Consider the following 7,752-nt stretch of genomic DNA (forward strand, 5'->3'; position numbering starts at 1 on the left):
CCGGGTAAAAATGGGAGTTCATAACCCACTTGAATCAAAGTGTGAAATATGATATATCAAGAACTATGTAATGTTTTGAACAACCAACAATAAAAATTTTAAAAAAATAAAATAAATAAATAAAAGACTCTGAAATTTACTGACAGCACCAAATAGTGACGACAGATAGGGAAGCCTGGAACCTTCAATATTAACAGAGGAAGCTGTCAAGCAAGCTCTACCATGCAGGAGCTGGGCAGAGGCTGTAGGTGCCAGGTAAGGCCACAGCTTCCCCAGCTGTTGGCAGTGAAACCCTCTCCAGGCACTGTCCTCAGATGAAGGAGACCAGCTACCCTGCCCCAGGAGCAGTGGGTAGTCCATGATTGGTCCATCTGGAGCCCAAAGCCCAACCTGACTCTGATGGGCTCTGAGATGTTCTGAGTTAAGGAAAAGAATTAAAATCAAGAATCAATACATGGGATGGACTCAAACTAAAAAGTTTCTTCTCAGCAAAAGAAACAATCTGTGAGGTGAACAGAGAGCCCACATCCTGGGAGCAAATCTTTACCCCTCACACATCAGATAGAGCACTAATCTCTAGGGTATATAAAGAACTCAAAAAGCTAAACACCAAAAAACCCAAATAAGCCGATCAATAAATGGGCCAAGGACCTGAAGAGACACTTCTTAGAAGATGATGCACAATCAATCAACAAATACATGAAAAAATGTTCATCATCACTAGCAATTAGAGAAATGCAAATCAAAACCACTCTAAGATTTCATCTCACTCCAGTCAGCATGGCAGCTATTATGAAGAAAAACAACAATAAGTGTTGGCAAGGATGTGGAGAAAAAGGCACACTCTTACGCTGCTGGTGGGACTGCAAATTGGTGCAGCCAATATGGAAAGCAGTATGGAGATTTCTTTGAAAATTGGGAATGGAACCACCATTTGACCCATATCCCTCTCCTTGGTCTATACCCAAAGGACTTAAAAACAGCACACTACAGGGACCCAGCCACATCAACGTTTATAGCAGCACAATTCACAATAGCTAAACTGTGGAACCAACCTAGATGCCCTTCAGTAGATGAATGGATTAAAAAATGTGGCATATATACCCAATGAAATGTTACTCAGCAATAGAAGAGAATAAAATCATGGCATTTACAGGTAAATGGATGCAGCCGGAGAAGACAATGCTAAGTGAAGTTAGCCAATCCCCAAAACCCAAATTCTAAATGTTTTCTTTGACATAAGGAGGCTGATTCATAGTGGGATAGGGAGGGAGAGCATGGGAGGAATAGAAACTCTAGATGGGGCAGAGGGGTTGGAAGGGAAGGGGAGGGGGCATGGATTATTAATGGTGGTGGAACGTGAGGATCATTAATACCCAAAGTACAGATATGAAGACATGAATTGGTGTGTATATACTCTGTATACAACCAGAGATATGAAAAATTATGCTCTAAATGTGTAATAAGAATTGTAATCACTTTATGCATGCACCCAACTCAGAAAGGTAAGCTGCGGTGTATCGCTGTGGTAGCTGTACGACAAGCCTGCGCTACCAGTGCCCCCGCCAGCCAGGAGAACAGAGCCTGTGATGTATATTTTCTAAGCACCAAGTATTATACCAGGATCTGCAGCTCCACCCCAGGACGCCATCTTCCTAACAACCTTAGGCCAGGCCTGTTCCCCGGTGCATCCTGGGATCAGGGAGGGGCCCTGAGCGCTGCCATGTTTTTTGTACAGAAGGAGCGCAAAGCACACTGGGACTGACGCTGGTGTTTGAAGGCGGGGATGGCGGGAATTCTCTTCCCAGACTTGGGTGAAGAAGAGAGGAAGTTAAACGGAAAGCCTGTGGACCCCCTGGCAGGGCTTCATTAGACTCAACTGGACAACTTCATAGGAAGACAGGAATTTGAGGAGGAGATGGAGTGCGCACACACTTTATGTCAAGACAGTGTGTCCACAGGAGGTGTTTTAGCTCACTTGGAAAGATTAGAGGCTCAAGCGAGCAAATCCCACAAAGAATCTGACGAACTGCAGAGAGCTCAAGCAGAGGAAAGTGCTCTTGAAACCAAGATTCACCAATTGAGGCACATTAGAGATAAACTAAGGGCTGAAGTGAAGCAAAGGCAAGCCAGAGTTGAAGCATCTTCTGCCAACGTAGAACCTGACCAAACAGTAGAGATCAGTGAGCAAGATGTTTTGGAAAGAAACCAGGAAACCATGAAAGCCATTCTGCAAGCATATCATTTTACAGGGCTCAATGGAAAAGTGACCAGCCGTGGAGCCTGTGTCTGTATCAGCACTGCTTTTGAGGGGAACTTACTGAATTCCTATTTTGTGGACCTTGTCATACAGAAGCCACTCTGAATCCATCATCATTCCATCCCAGTATTCATTCCTTTAGAAAAAAATTGCTGCAAAATACTTACAGACTGATATTCAACAGTTCCTATTCAGTCTGTGGTGAATACCTAAACGCTTACTCTGGGAGGAAGTACCAGGCAGATCAACTTCAGGCATTTTTCTGTTCATTTATTTTTCTGAAATTTAATGAATGGGCCCTGTTTTGGTAGACAACTTTGAGGCATCACAACTGCCTGTAGAGCAGCAATCCTCCCTCATACACTTGCTTTGTTCCTCACATTACTAGAGTAACTTCGCAGCCCTTCCTGACTGGGCCCTTGCAGAGAAACTCTCTGTGAAACTTGCTGTCATTTACTTATAAAGTGGATCTAGGGGATCAGTCCTTCACATTTTGTGCCAGATTGCTATATAAGGACCTCACGAGAACACTTCCAACTATGTCACTGTTACATATCAAGGAGTGGAAGCATTGTCCTCTTTATGGGAAAAACAAAGAGCAGCTCATAAAACTTTATTCTGTACGAAGCCCCTGCATCAAGTGTTTGCTTCATTTTCAAGAGGAGGAGAAAAAATTGGATTTGAGTCTGACCTAAAATATTGTTTCCATTGGGAACACATCTGAAGTGTGGTCCTAGAACTGAAAACTGAAAGGCTCTCATGCCTTGCTTGGGGACCCATCCTTGCTCTAAGAATAGGCACTTGCTTCTTCATCAGAATGACAAGGAACACATTTGAGTCCCATAGGCACTAGAATTCTTAGACAATTCTCCATGATTAATCACCTGTTATGATCAGGATCATCTCTTCTTCTGAGGTATTAATTGATTTAATCATATATTTGAGCCTCAAATAAGACCTTTTTGTGGGGTAATAGGACATATTTTGTGAAAGACAGGGGACATTTCAACCTTTTGTGGGAGCTTCAAGTAATTTTGTCCTCATTTTCCTAAGACTTTGAAAAGAAAGTTCTTAGGACACACTAGATATGGAGTACATCACATAGTTAAGAAGGGAAGTGTGTTTAATCTTTGATTTGGAATAGTGGCCACTGTTTTATAAGGAATATGATGTGCCAGAGTACTATAGATAAAATAATTGGGGTTTCCTATCTAATATTTTGTTTCCTAAAGCATTTAGTAGAGAACTAAATACATAGTCACTGTGGAAAAAAAAAAAACTGTTGGAAATCTTGTAAATGGAAATGGACCCTCCTTTTTCATGTCTTCCTTCCCCCTCCTAGAAACTCCAGGCCCCAGCTGCGCAGTCTCACTCTCCATCTTGAGGGCCTTTCAGTGTGTTGTTTCTCCCTGTGACCGTGGGCCTCTGATGTGCTGGTACTTACTTTTCCCTGGCTTAGGGCCAGTCAACAGCTGTGGAAACCTGAGTCTGGCTGATCAGGGTCTCCCATCTTAATTCTTATCCCTCCTTTGCCCAGTTACAGAAAGTAGGTGTTGCTTCCTGAGGCCCAGATCTATATTCAGGCTTCACTCTGAAATGGCCACTTCCTAGACCTCATTAACGTGAGATACCTCTGTGTGTTTAAGAATAAAAGAGGGGCTCGGGTTGTGGCTCCGTGGCAGAGCACTTGCCTAGCCCTTGTGAGGCACTGGGTTCAATCCTCAGCACCATATAAAAATAAACAAAGGTATTGTGTTCATCTACAACTAAAAATTTTTTAAAAAAATTGTAATGCATTCCACTGTCATGTATAAATAAAAAAAAATAGCCCTCCCCCACACAAATCTCCATTCCCATTGATTTCTCAGGGATTCTGTCCTAAAACAGGCTTTGGGGCTTAGCAACTTACTTTGACAGTTTGCTCATTGGCAATGAGGTGAAAATTGTACTTAGCTGGCAGGCTGGTTGTAGGGATAAGAGGTATTTGAAGTGCCTAGAACAATGCTTAATTAATAGTAGTCCCTGAAAAACTGGTGGCTACTCTTGTGAGAATCATAATTCTACCTTCTTAAACCCAAAAGATGATTAGAACAGGACCCATCAGGTGCTCAGGAGAGCGACTGTTCCCTCCTGAATGCCTGGATTATATTCAGCTGCTTCTTTGATGGGCTGTGACAGTACCCTCTGTTTCTCCAGTCATAATTTTATGTTACCCTCCCCTATACTATAATTGCATATTTAATTTTCTCCCACCCTGTTTTCTGCAAGTTCTGTGACTGTCTCATTTGTAGTAAGATCTCCAGGGACTAGCATGAAGTACACATTCCATAAATACTGAATTGAATGAATTGACATCTGTCTAAGTTATAGAGTAAGGCCTGGGTTAGCTGGGCTTAGCTCTGGAATGACAGACCTAAGCGACCTTTATGAGGAATTTGAGCCTGATCTGTGACGCCCTAAGAAGACTCTCCATCTACCAATCTACCCATCTAACTATCAATTCAAAACTTAATTCTAGCAAACTACTCTGTGCCAAGCACTGGAAATAAATTAGTGAACAAGCTCTTATAGTCAAGGGATATGATAAACAATGAAGAATCAGCAAAATACTTTAAAAGCCACGAAATCTGCTATGGAGAGGAATGGGCATGTCGGGGTTGTCATTTGGATAGCAATCAGGGACTTATATGAGAACAGGACATTTAGGATGAGAAATGAAAAAAGAAATAGAAGCCAGTTATGGGAAAGGTAGAAATGTTTCAGACCAAGATGGATTCGGAAAGAGGGGAAAGAGGCCAACGTGTTGAGGAAAGGAGAAAAAACCCACGTGAGTGGAGCCGAGGGAGGTGGAGGCTGAGCTGGAGAGGGTGAAGCAGGTCATGCGGAACTGTAGACATTTCATGCAGAACAGGATGATTTAAGAGTCATTCTTGGCACCATCTAAGAGATGATGGGAGGGGAGCAAGTAGATGGGTAGGGCGAACTAGTCAAAAGTTGTCACAAGAAACAACAACAGTGAGATGGAGAAAGGCGAATCCTTTCCATCTATATTTTGAAGGGAGACATGACAGGACATAGTAAAGTGGGAGGCAAGGGAAAAAAAGAATCAAGAATGGCCCTTAGCTGCGTGCAGTGGCAAGTGCCTGTAATTCCAGTGGCTCAGGAGGCTGAGGCAGGAGGATCACGAGTTCAAAGCCAGTCTCAGCAAAAGTGAAGCACTAAGCAACTCAATGAGACATTGTCTCTAAATAAAATGCAAAATAGGGCTGGGGATGTGGCTCAGTGGTCACGTGCCCTTGAGTTCAGTCCCCTGTACCAAAAAAAAAAAAACCCAAAAAAACCAGAATGGCCCTTAGCTGGGTGCAGTGATGCATGCCTGTAACCCCAGGCTTGGGAGGCTGAGGCAGGAGGATCGAAAGTTCAAAGCCAGCCTCAGCAACTTGGCAAGGCCCTAAGCAACTTAGAGAGTTCTTCCCACAAAATAAAAAATTTAAAAGGCTAGGGATGTGATTCAGTGGTAAAGTGCCCTGGGGTTCAGTCCTTGGTATCAGAGAAAAAAAAAATAAGGATGGTCATGTGGTTTAAGGTTTGATGCCAAATAATAGGTAAGACTGAGAGAAGAGAGCAGGATTTGGGGAAAGAACCAAGAGTCCTCTTTTGGAAATGCTCCATTTTGGAAAACTGAGAGCGGGCAATGGGACAGCTCGCTGAAATCAGTCATCTCCTTTCCTGGGCTTGCCTGGGGTGTGAACAGAGCCCAGACTCTGTTGAGATTTCCTAAAGTTCTTGGGGACTCAGAAAACCATGGGAAGGAAGGGCCTGCAATACTGGGGGGAGATTAAGTAACAGGAGAACAGAGCATAAAGCAGCACTGTATCCAACAGAGAGCAACACTCTATGTTCTTGGAAACCAAAGCACAGGAGAGGGAGTGTGTGAAGCTAATGACCAGAAGAAGAGGTGTTACCCAATCAGGAAGACAGCTCAAGGCCAGCTCTCAGCACGTTGCCCTCAATTCCATGAAGAAGGGTCCCTCGTCCCACACGCCCCTGGAATGGAAACCAGGTTTGAAAGCAAGCATGGCCCTGCCAGCTGGGTACCATTCAGACATCTGCAGACAATCAGCAGAGCAGCCTTCTCGTGCATTTGGTCCTGTTCACAACTGGCATCATGCTAAGAAAAGTAAATTCTTTTAGTGACCATTGGACTGTTAAATCCACAAAGTATGCTTTGCAGCTTGCAGGGCCTCTGAGGGCCTGGAATGGGTGAGAAAGGTGGTCTAGAGCATTGTTCCCTTGCTTAAGTTTTGGGAGATGTGGAGCATTGAGCCCACCAGCCACTCTTTCGGCCAGACAGGACCAACTGAAATCCTAATGCCCTTTAGCTATGAGCATCACAGAAATCCTGACACTGGTTAGCCTGACTCAGCGAACTCCCATTCCGTTGCCCTCGGGCCTCTCTTGTGCCACTTTTTTGGCCAGTCCTCAGTGCAGCTCAAGCACACTTTCTGTACTGGGAATGAATGAAATTGTCTAACTACCTTCACTGTTCTGTGCTGGTGAATTTGCCTATTTATCTCTAGTAAGATCGCCACTGCTATTTCCCCTTTGTGATGGGGCTGTTCCTCTTAGCCAGGAAAGATTTAATATACAGTAGCCAGATGACACATAAAAACAGAACTCTGATCCACACCTGCAGTGAACTGCCCAGGAAACCAACCCTTTATCTACAATAAACAGCCCAGGAAGCCAGACTGCTCTAAGTCAAACCTTAGAGCTAGTTTGCACTTTCTAGTGACAGTCCAGGAAGCTCAACAGTCACTTCTGGAACATCCACTTATATGGGCTTGATTAATAACTGATGGCTTTCCTAACTTTTGTCCCTGCTTCCAAATTAGGACCAACAAGAGAAAGTCAAATACACATCTTAAACTAATCACGCAAGATGCCCACTTCAATTTGACCTATCTACAGCATCCCCATTCCAAAAGGCTCCAATCATGCCTGAAATCTGACCTTTTCCCCTCTCTAACTCTCTCTTTCTCCTCTCCTTGCTTTTGAGTCTGTACCCAAATATCCATGATGTTGGCTGATTCCCTCACTATTGCCAATTCTGAATAAATATCTTTTTCTGCACTCATTTGGTTGGTCTTCATTTATTTCCACAGTCACATATTGACATTTCCTTTGTGAATTTTTCCAAAGTAACTTAATAGTGAGTTTGGCAGCCATATAGAGCCCTTATGTAATACTTAGTACAAGTTAAGCTGCTGCAATAAAGAGATCTCAAAGTACTATGGCCCAAATATGAAAGAATTCAATTCTCTCCTGTATGTGTCTTCAGGGAGAGGGCAGTTGAGGGTGGAAAAGCAATTCTGCTCTTTGGGGGCTGCTCAGGAATCCAAATCCCCTTTCTTTGTTCCTCTACTCTTCCCTGGGACATTGACCTGGCCCTCTCAATGGAAACTGGCTCACCCCCACCATATCTGTGTTCT

General features: G+C 43.6%; 1 pseudogene; it reads left to right on the forward strand.

Annotated features, from left to right (window-relative positions):
• Positions 1-1,784: 1,784 nt before the first annotated feature.
• LOC107152363 lies at positions 1,785-3,775 on the forward strand (annotated as a pseudogene).
• The last annotated feature ends 3,977 nt before the right edge of the window (positions 3,776-7,752 follow it).

Source organism: Marmota marmota, unplaced genomic scaffold (genome assembly GCF_001458135.2).
Source record: "Marmota marmota marmota unplaced genomic scaffold, marMar, whole genome shotgun sequence".
Taxonomy (NCBI): Eukaryota; Metazoa; Chordata; class Mammalia; order Rodentia; family Sciuridae; genus Marmota; species Marmota marmota.